Source organism: Mixophyes fleayi, chromosome 6, assembly GCF_038048845.1.
Source record: "Mixophyes fleayi isolate aMixFle1 chromosome 6, aMixFle1.hap1, whole genome shotgun sequence".
Lineage (NCBI taxonomy): Eukaryota > Metazoa > Chordata > Amphibia > Anura > Limnodynastidae > Mixophyes > Mixophyes fleayi.
Window position 1 is genome coordinate 194582070 of NC_134407.1, and position 9666 is coordinate 194591735.

General features: G+C 39.3%; 1 protein-coding gene across 1 annotated transcript in view; it reads left to right on the forward strand.

The window, feature by feature from the left end:
- The window catches only part of FOXJ1 (forkhead box J1), a 7046-nt gene extending 6250 nt beyond the window's left edge, over positions 1-796 (forward strand). Inside the window, exon 3 of the mRNA XM_075215402.1 lies at positions 1-796. This exon is cut by the window's left edge and continues 1235 nt beyond it. The gene's annotated coding sequence lies outside the window, so the exon portion shown is untranslated.
- The last annotated feature ends 8870 nt before the right edge of the window (positions 797-9666 follow it).

Below are 9666 nucleotides of genomic sequence, written 5' to 3' on the forward strand. Positions count from 1 at the left end.
TATGCCATATCATGTACAATGATTTATCGGCAATTCTAGAACGCAAAATGTGCAATGTGGGCACTCCATCTGACCTCATCTAGTGTATTCTTGGCCACTATGAGCATTGTGTGCCCTTGGCAGAATTCGGGGGCTTTTTCCTTCTTTTCAATACTGATTTGTGACATATATTTTGTACCTTGTTTTTATTTTGTTCTCTTTAATATATAAATATATATTTTTTATTTTCAGAGAGGGGATGTGTTTGAAAAAAAAAATAAAAAAATCCATAGTCTACTACATTTTAATATGGCGGCATGACCGATGCTTACCGCGGCTATTTTATTTTGCTCTGTGGGTTGTAAAACGGCAGAATCTGATTTGGTGACAGTACGAACCATGTATATAGTGGTGTAACATAAGCGGGGGCTGCTAGCAATTTTTAAAGAGTTATACAATAATTAATATTTTGGGAATACATATTAAGCCTTTGCTGCCGGAGTCTTCAATGTGGTGCATGATTGTCTAGTGTTAAAGAGTTAAGTTGGTGGCCATCCTTTGAATTGTAATACGTTTAAGGGGAACAAGTGTGTGTATGTGTGTGTGTGTGTGTGTGTGTGTACGTACGTACGTGTGTGTGTGTTTGAATAGAGAACAATAAAGAGTTTATGACTGTTCACGGCCGGTTTGAATGGCTTAAGCATTGTTATGCAATTTCAAATGTGGTGGGAATCGGGGCTGGATGCTGGGACGTTTGGAAAACATGTAAAAAATCAGCACGCTTGTACGGACTTTGAAGGTGTTATTGAGTTTTCTCCTGTGCAAATAAATAAATGTATTTTTTTTTTCTCCAACTGAAATCTAAATTCTTGTGTTTTTATTGTGCTACAATTTTCTTGACCTGTTTCTGTTTGCGGATGAAAAGGTGCGACAAGCTCGCAGTATCATTTACTGCAGGCCTACGTCAGGCATACAAGTGTGTGTGCTTACACCCCAGCGTAGAGATAGCATACAGAATGCGGACAGCTCAAGTCACATTACCTTACTTGTACACAATATAATAACGTAATGAGGTGTCATTAACAAGAGAGGATAGTGTCATGGTCCCGTTATTAATAAATAAATGTCAAAGTCACATTTTCAATATAAAAATTAATTACATACAAACACAAATACAAATTAAAAACAAACATCTGTTTTTATTTTCTGCTTTGAAAATCAAATAGGAGTTTTCTTTACTACGGTAGTCCAAATTGAAGTGTCAAGTAATGTGAATACATGGCCACATCTTCATATAAGATAGCCGTGACTAGTGGTCGAAGTGGAAATGTAGTAGTGGCGGTATGGAAAATGTAAGTGGATGTAATTTAATAGTGTTGCAATGAAGGCAGTAGGAGAAGTGGTGGTATGACATATCACTGTATACCGGCCCACTTCCACCACCGTCATACTAATTAACCAAATAGTATTAGCTGGATGGATCAATACGAAAACAGCCAAAGAGAAGTGGCTAATAGTGTTGCTGATCGTCTTCATCATTGTGTATCCTGACACTTTCCCTCCAGTACCCCCAAGATATAAGCCTCCTAAAAGGTGTATCTGCTGAGGAAACTACGTCTGATTGTATAGAAGTTACATGAACACACCCTCAATGTACTTGGACTATAATTGTCTGCTCTTGCCTTCCCCTATTCTGCCACAGCGCTGTACAGAGAACTCACATCAGTCCTTTCACCCACATCAGTCCCTGCTCCATTGGAGCTTACAGTCTACATTCCCTAACATACATAGACAAAGAGACTAAGGTCAATTTAATAGCAGCCCTTTAACCTTCTAGTATATTTTTGGAGTGTGGGAGGAAACCCACGCAAACACAGGGAGAACATACAAACTCCACACAGATAAGGCCATAGTCAGGAATCGAACTCATGACCCCAGTGCTGTGAGACAGAAGTGCTAACCACTGAGCCACCTACTGATCACCAAGTCAACAATACACAAGAATGTATATGTATCCATACGCATTTTGGGAGCGCATGTATGGAAATGCATACCTTAAGTGGAAAAACCATAGAAGCAGACACATTACATATATACATTAAGTTAAGCTCCATATACAATATTAGTCTTCAATCTTCTTATAATGATGTAATACTACTTATGAGTTTTTGTCAGTATAAAAAAAAATACTGATCTTTGGCACAAATACCCAGTTTAGGTAAGTTAACAAATGTCAGGGTTGTACAGCAGGGTTTTTAAGCAGCCAACCAAATAAACAGCCACGGTGTTTATGTATTTTCTAAGTAATATAGAAAATAAAATATTTGCCAATTTTTATCCATTTATATTCTGCGTTTTGGTAACCAAGCTGCTTATGTTGAAGAACTACGAAAGTCATGTTTACTTTTAGTATCATCTGTGGACACACAATCCAAAAAGTTACTTTGTAGCCCCTTTCCTGGAGCAAGTTAATATAGGGATTTGGTGCAATATGTCTCTTGCAGGGCAAGTGTTAACGTCAGGTCTGAGTTCACTGGTTTGTAACAGATCTGAGGGTTAAATGAGGTGATGTTAAACGGGGGCAGAGGGGGGAGATCAGAGAGCCGGTTGCCAGAGAAATGTGGGAAATCAAGTTGGAACTGAGGTTTAAATCCCACCACAGAGCGAAGGGAATAAGTATAGTAGTCTGCATGACCTCAGTATATAGGGCTTGGGGGTCAGCGAGGCAAAGGGGACTGCATGTGACTTTGATAATCACATGGAAGGGTCACGAGGGCACTGGAAAGACTAAAACGGTTTTATATGAAACAGAAAATGCCACAAGCTTATGTCAAAAAATCGATTTAAAGGAGTAATGATACTTAAGTAATGTGTGGACAATTCTTTTTATGTGCACCATGATAGCATTGTAATATTTATTTGCAGATTCTAAAACATTAGGCTAGGGAGTTGCCATTTTTCTTTACTGCAGACCTCACTTGTAAAGATACTCTGACCATGTAATAGAATAATTGATGTGACTTGAGCTGGCCCAAGCTCTGGTCAGTAGAATCACTATTCACATCTATTTTCATTATAGACACTTTCAGCTTCACTGGGACCTGTTAGTGTTAGCTGGAAGGTGATCGCTCAGTGGGCAGCATGGTGACATAGTGGTTAGCACTTCTGCCTTACAGCACTGGGGTCATAAGTTCAATTCCTGACCATGGATTTATCTGTGAGGAATTTGTATGTTCTCCCCGTGTTTACGTGGGTTTTCTCTGGGTGCTCCGGTTTCCTCCCACACTCCAAAAACATACTGGTAGGTTAATTGGCTGCTTACAAATTTGACCCTAGTCTGTCTCTGTGTGTGTTAGGGAATGTAGACTGTAAGCTCCAATGGGGCAGGGACTGATGTGAGTGAGTTCTCTGTACAGAGCTGCGGAATTAATGGCGCTATATAAATAAATGGTGATGATGATGATGATTTTCCAACCACATTTAACAAAATGGTTAATAATGAACCTATTGATGTCAATATTATCATTATTGGGTGCTGTGTTCATTTGGCCCCAACTGCCCGATACTTAAGCCTGCTTGGCCAATAGAAGTTTAAATTTCTAAAATGCTGCCTACAACACAAGGAAGACAGCATATCTCCCAAATTTCTCGATTTCAGCAGGATAGTTCCAATATTAGAGGTCTGTACTGCATCTCGCCTGTTGACATTTTATCCCACGGGTAGGAAAGTTGGTGCGTACGGCATTGTATGGGTGTTTGGAGGGAAGGGGAGGTGGCCAGGAGAAGGCTGTCAAATTTAAGCCTGGGATTCAAGACTTGACTCAGCAACCTATAAGGAACATTTTAAAGGAACAAAAATGCAGGTGGCCCAGTGACTTAGCCCAAGGTAGCCCACTATGGGACCGGCCGGGGGGGCAGATGCCCCCTAGCCCAGCCTGCCCCAGAGGTGGCTAATGGACATCTTAGTGCTACACAGCACTAAGTACAGCCCCCGTGATGCACTGGCAGATCCATTAAACCCCCTTTGCCTGCGGCCACACACTCGACCTGATTCATTAAGAAAAGTAGAGCAAAACAAATGAGTAACTTTGCACCTGGGCAAAATCATGTTGCATTGGAGAGGGAGGTAAATTTAAAATGTGATGCAAGATTTATAGTTGGGGTAGGACATGCCCTTGATCAACTTTTAGGGGGGTATTCAATTGACGGCGTGTTCGCCGAAAATCGAGCGCTCGAAAAATATTACCGTTAATACGGTAATTACTCGCTGAAATCCAGCGAGTAAACTACCGTATTAATGGTTTTTACGCGCAGATTACCGTATTAACGGTAATATTTTTAGAGCGCTCGATTTTCGGTGATCACGCCGTCAATTGAATACCCCCCTTAATGTCAGTTTAAAAATAAAGCTATCAAGTATTTAGTTTAGCATGAAAACACAGTCAGTATTTTTTTCCTAGCTCCAATAATAATTTAAGCACATGAACCTATACACACATGCGTCGCTTTTTGCAATCGTCAGTTTCGACATTACAGCATTCGAGATCAGTCATTCTTGTGACAATATAATGGAGTTCTATGGGAATGCTTATTCCGAGACTGTGATGAGAGATCAAATTTCCTGTGATTCAACAAGCGTTATTTGTCAATGCCCATGTGTACATAGCCGATGTCTGTAATGCTTTAATATCTCAGTATGCAACTGTCATGGGGTGGTTAGTACAGGACAATGCTCTGCAAGCAATAATCAGTTAATTATTCAATTATCTGTAATTAGCTGCAAAATAGGAAGTATGAGGTTTCTGTCTGGAATTGAAACATATCAGCATACAAGGTATGGAAACAAAACTTGTTGTACCACTGATTATTTAAAAATACATATAAGTAGAATGATGCAAACCACGTGACTTTCAACAATGCCACGACACCAAACACACACATTCATTGTGAACTATACATGAACCAGTTTGCCACTGTAGTATTATGCATTATGTTTAGTTCCCTTAAATAAGAGGAGAATTATGGGTAAGCTGTAACCAGCAATGGCAGCCCAGCTTCACGCTTCAGGATGCCACTAATTGTCTTCATGTCTTTCAGAGGAGGATTTATAACCAGGGCTGCTATGGAACAAGAATAGAAGTCTCATGAGTCAGCTGTAATATGCTGAATTGGCAATGTATGGTTTATAAAGGTGACAATTATTTGTAGCAATGCTGTGTGGATGTGCTCTATGTCTTGTGTTAGCAACAATAGCCTCCGAGAGGATAAGCAATATATATAAATTAAACAATTAAGGACAGTGATGGTACAGGTACTGCCACAGTCCTGCTATCGCTATCTCAGGCTTGCAAAAAATACAATAAAGCATTTTTTTCAAACTGGAATGCCAGACAATAATTACATTGTTTTAATTATTATTATTTTTTTAACACATGGAAACTGTAAGCCCAAGTCCTGGCTTCCAGCTCCCCTGTGAATGCGTGATCACACATGCGCAGATTCCCTTATACTGGCCTGGTGAATTGGTAAGTTGTTACCGGTGCCGGCTAGTATTTCCGAGCATCCCCCAGCTGCCTCGGCGAGGTTGTGTGATAAAGTGCAGCAATACGAGGTTTTTCTATCTCACAGATAAGCAGCGGCAGATAATTAGTCCTATCCCTGCTTAATAATAAATAGGCCCTTTAGTCATCAATAGTGTCCTCTACCAAGTTATTTGGGGGCACATTTATCAATGTTCTCAAAAAGTGAAAAATAGTTTTTAATCCTTATCGCATTGATAAGGATTGAACTATTTCTAAAATTTATGAAGAACGCAACACAGGAACAGCAGTTCCAATAAACTGTTGTTTCTGTGATAAAAAAAAATACCCCGTCTCTTCGGAATGCGCTGTCCCCGAATCTCCTCCTTGACTTCTTTGTTTCTCTTCTTACTGCAAGTGCGCATGTGCAGTTCGAAGACCTGGGCATGCGCACAAACATCTCTGCAACTATAGTTGCAGAGAGAAAGTGGTGAGTGACAGGGAGGGATCATGTGATCCCTCCACACAGGCGCTTCGGAGCAGAGTTGACTGCACTGAAATTTTTCAATTATTATAATGTACGCCAGATTCAGTTGGCGTACATTAGCATAACAAGTTACCGAAAAAAAACTTTTTCGGAACTTGTTAGATTGCGAAAGGGAGCAGTCACCATACTATTGAATGGTGACTGCTCCCAAAAACGAAACAGAATGCAAAGCAGCAGATATCCACGATATCTGCTGCGATGCACCATTAATAAATATGCGGCACACTACAAGTGGCGTTGAAGTTACGGTAAGTTTCCAAAAGTGTAATAGCAGAGATAAGTGCAAAATATACTGCAGTTATAAGCAGTGTTCAGAGAATACCACAATATAATTGCACACCATTAAGCACTTATACAGGTTCCATATCTTTGGGAGTGGACATAGGTGCCCATGACCTAAGTCTAGAAGTTCAAGCATTAAACCAGCCACTTAGAGGCTGGTCCTGACAATTAGCACAACCACTAAGCAACATATCAATGTCCAACTTATTTTTAAAGATAGAAATAGGCGCTCATTGACTAGATAAATATTTTTTATGTTCAATATAATGCCTTTTTGTAACAATATAGATAGATGTTTCTAATAATGGCCAATGCTTTAGGGGCCTTTAGTTTAATGGTTGTAATGACCTTCACAGATATACCACCTTTTCTAATGATATATTAAAATTGGTTTTATTAACATAAAACAAATACAGATACCCCAATATACCCTAGAATAATACTAGACACATAAAACATTCACAAAATCGTGACTGCACATATGCAAAATAAGGTGCTAGAAAATGTCTCATATAGCACAATAAATTCAATTTAACAGCTAACTTAATCCAATATATATATAATGTCCGTTTTGTCAGAAAATCATATTAGTACACTGCTTGCTGGTTAGTCTCACTATAGGTAAATTCTGATGGATGATGTAATGTGTTAGTCTGTACCATGCCACATTGAAATAATCGATCCAGTAAGTCCCATTGCTGTTCTATGAGCTTGATATCAAAAATGAGATTCTGTTACCAGTGTTAATAATTTACAAGAAATATATTTGCTGTTAATAGCTGCGCTCCAAGGTGGAACGCAGGGTTCTGCTGTATTTTCTGTGACGTAGGTGCCCCTCAACGCGTTTCGTCTGTGGTTCAGACTTTCTCAAGAGGATGATATGCACGGAATCTCCCTTAGATGGTATTAGTAGTATGGGCTCAAATCTGATTGGTTTTTGAATGTGCCTTTTATCTTAGGGTGACCAATCATGACTCTCTAGGTCCGGAGAAGTTATTCAAATCACTTGTTTTCTATTTTAAACGGCTTAAATTGCGAAAATAGCATTAATGATCCTAATATCTAAAACATATATCGCACAATAATTATTATCTGAGGTTGATGTTTTGCATTTTAAATATAAAAATAAATTGTGGATCAGTTCTATTATTTATCTGCTTTGATAAACATACTTTGTATAACCACAACAACATTACAATTATAAATAATAAATAAACCATGTTTCCATAAAAGACCTCTCACTTTTTTTGTCTCTACTGTTCTTATTAGTTTGATTCTAAATAACCAATATCTTATATTTGAAATAAACGTATCCTTTAACCTATGTGGTAGACAATATGTCCAAGAGGTGTTTTATATATTCAGCTATTTACCTTAATGGGGTTCAGGGCGACAGTTCATGTGGAGATAAATATTATCGTGGTTTGGATTCCACCAGGCATTGCCTCATTGTGACTTCAGAGTACAGCTTACCTACTGTACCAGGTGTTCTTAGGTGGTCTCCCATCCTATTACTTACTTGGCTCCACCCTGCTTGCCTTCCAAGATCGAACGTTTTGGGCATCTCCAGGGTGGTATGACCATAGAGGCTGTTACCCCCAGTCACATCTGGGCTCTGGATAGATGCGTTGCCCTCTCAATATTCCACCCCTCTCATATTCATCAACCCCTGGGGTGGATTGATCCCAACTGACTTAAATCATCAAGTCAAGTTCCATATTCAAACCACGAGGAGTTAATGCAGGGTTTCCCAAACCCAGTCCTCAGGGCTCCCCCACAGTGCAGTTTTTCCATATCTCCTTGCTGGAGCACAGGTGTATTCATTAATGACTGACACATTGTAACAGATCCACAGGTGGTCCTAATTATGTCAGATGTGATCCAGAAAATCCTCACTGTTGGGGAGCCATTTAAAAATGGTTCTAGTCTCTTCCCTATTAATTTTTTCTTAAAAATTGCCGCTCCTTCAATTGTTGCTAATTCTCTTAATGCCTAAGAATACCAAACCTGACGGGTTGCAATTGTGTTCCTCTTTGAAATGATTCGACAAATGATGTTTTTCAAAACCTATTTTAATATTCCTAACATGTTCCCTTATTCTCACTTTTCATTTTCTAATTGTGCGGCCCACATACTGTTTTCCGCATGGACACTGGATTAGATAAATTACATTGGTGGGATCACATGTGATAAGTTCTTTCATTTGATAGCATTTTCCATCTGAAGTAGCTTGATATTGTTGTATAGCATTGGATTTTCGACATTTTAAACTAGTGCAGTTACTGCATCACCCACAATAGTAGGACCCTGGGCCCTACGTCCTAGCAAACTCTGGTTGGTATTTGTTTTCCTGCCATTAATTTGACTACTTACTAAGGATCTTTTTTAAATCTGGTGCTTTTATGAAGATTATGTCTGGATAATCAGATAAAATTGGGGCTAAAACTTCATCATGTTTCAAGATGTGTCAGTGTTTCTGGAGAACTTGTTTAATTTGATGGGCTCCATTGGAGTAATCTGCTATAAAGTATACCTTATTAGAATCCCCCTTTTGTTTATTATCGCCCTGTGTAGACTGTTCTTCATTAGTTCTCTTATAGGTTAGGAGAGTACCTCTATCAGTATGTAATACTTTATCACATGCCTTGTTTACAGACACCTCATCATATTTTTTGTCCCAAAAATTGTTTCTTCATGATGGATGGTGCCCTGTTCAATGTAGTCATTAATTTGTGTCCAACTTAACCACATCCACGTAGGTTGGTAAATTTGGCAGATTACTAAGAGCATAATTGTAGCAACCACATTTATTAGAATGTCTGATAATGGCATATTTCATTTTGATTGTATTATTACCGGGCATTGTGTTTCTTTAGATACCATGTGGTCTTTAATATCGGGCCAGACACACATTGAACCGGTGTCCACTACATATAGTGACCAGCATTACCACTCCATGTATATCACATACAGCCCATTGATCAGCATTAAAACCACATGCCCACTATTCCCATGCCCTGGGTATACAGACCTGTGCCTGGTATAACAGCCTCAAGACCGTCATAGTTTTAAGCTCAACATATACCGTTCATTTAACAGCCTCATACATGCAATTCTATGCCACCGTATACTGTCTTTTCCCAGCATAACAGTCTTATGCCCAGCAGTCTTAATGCCCAGAACAACAGCAGGATTTGTAGAGGGAGGTTTCCATATCACACCGCCAGTGGGCGTGCCCAGCATGCATGGGGGGTGGCTATAATTTTAGACAGTGCTTGGCTGCTCTCCAACTCTTCCTATCCCCATAATATAGATGGACAATGCTGCATGTACTACTGT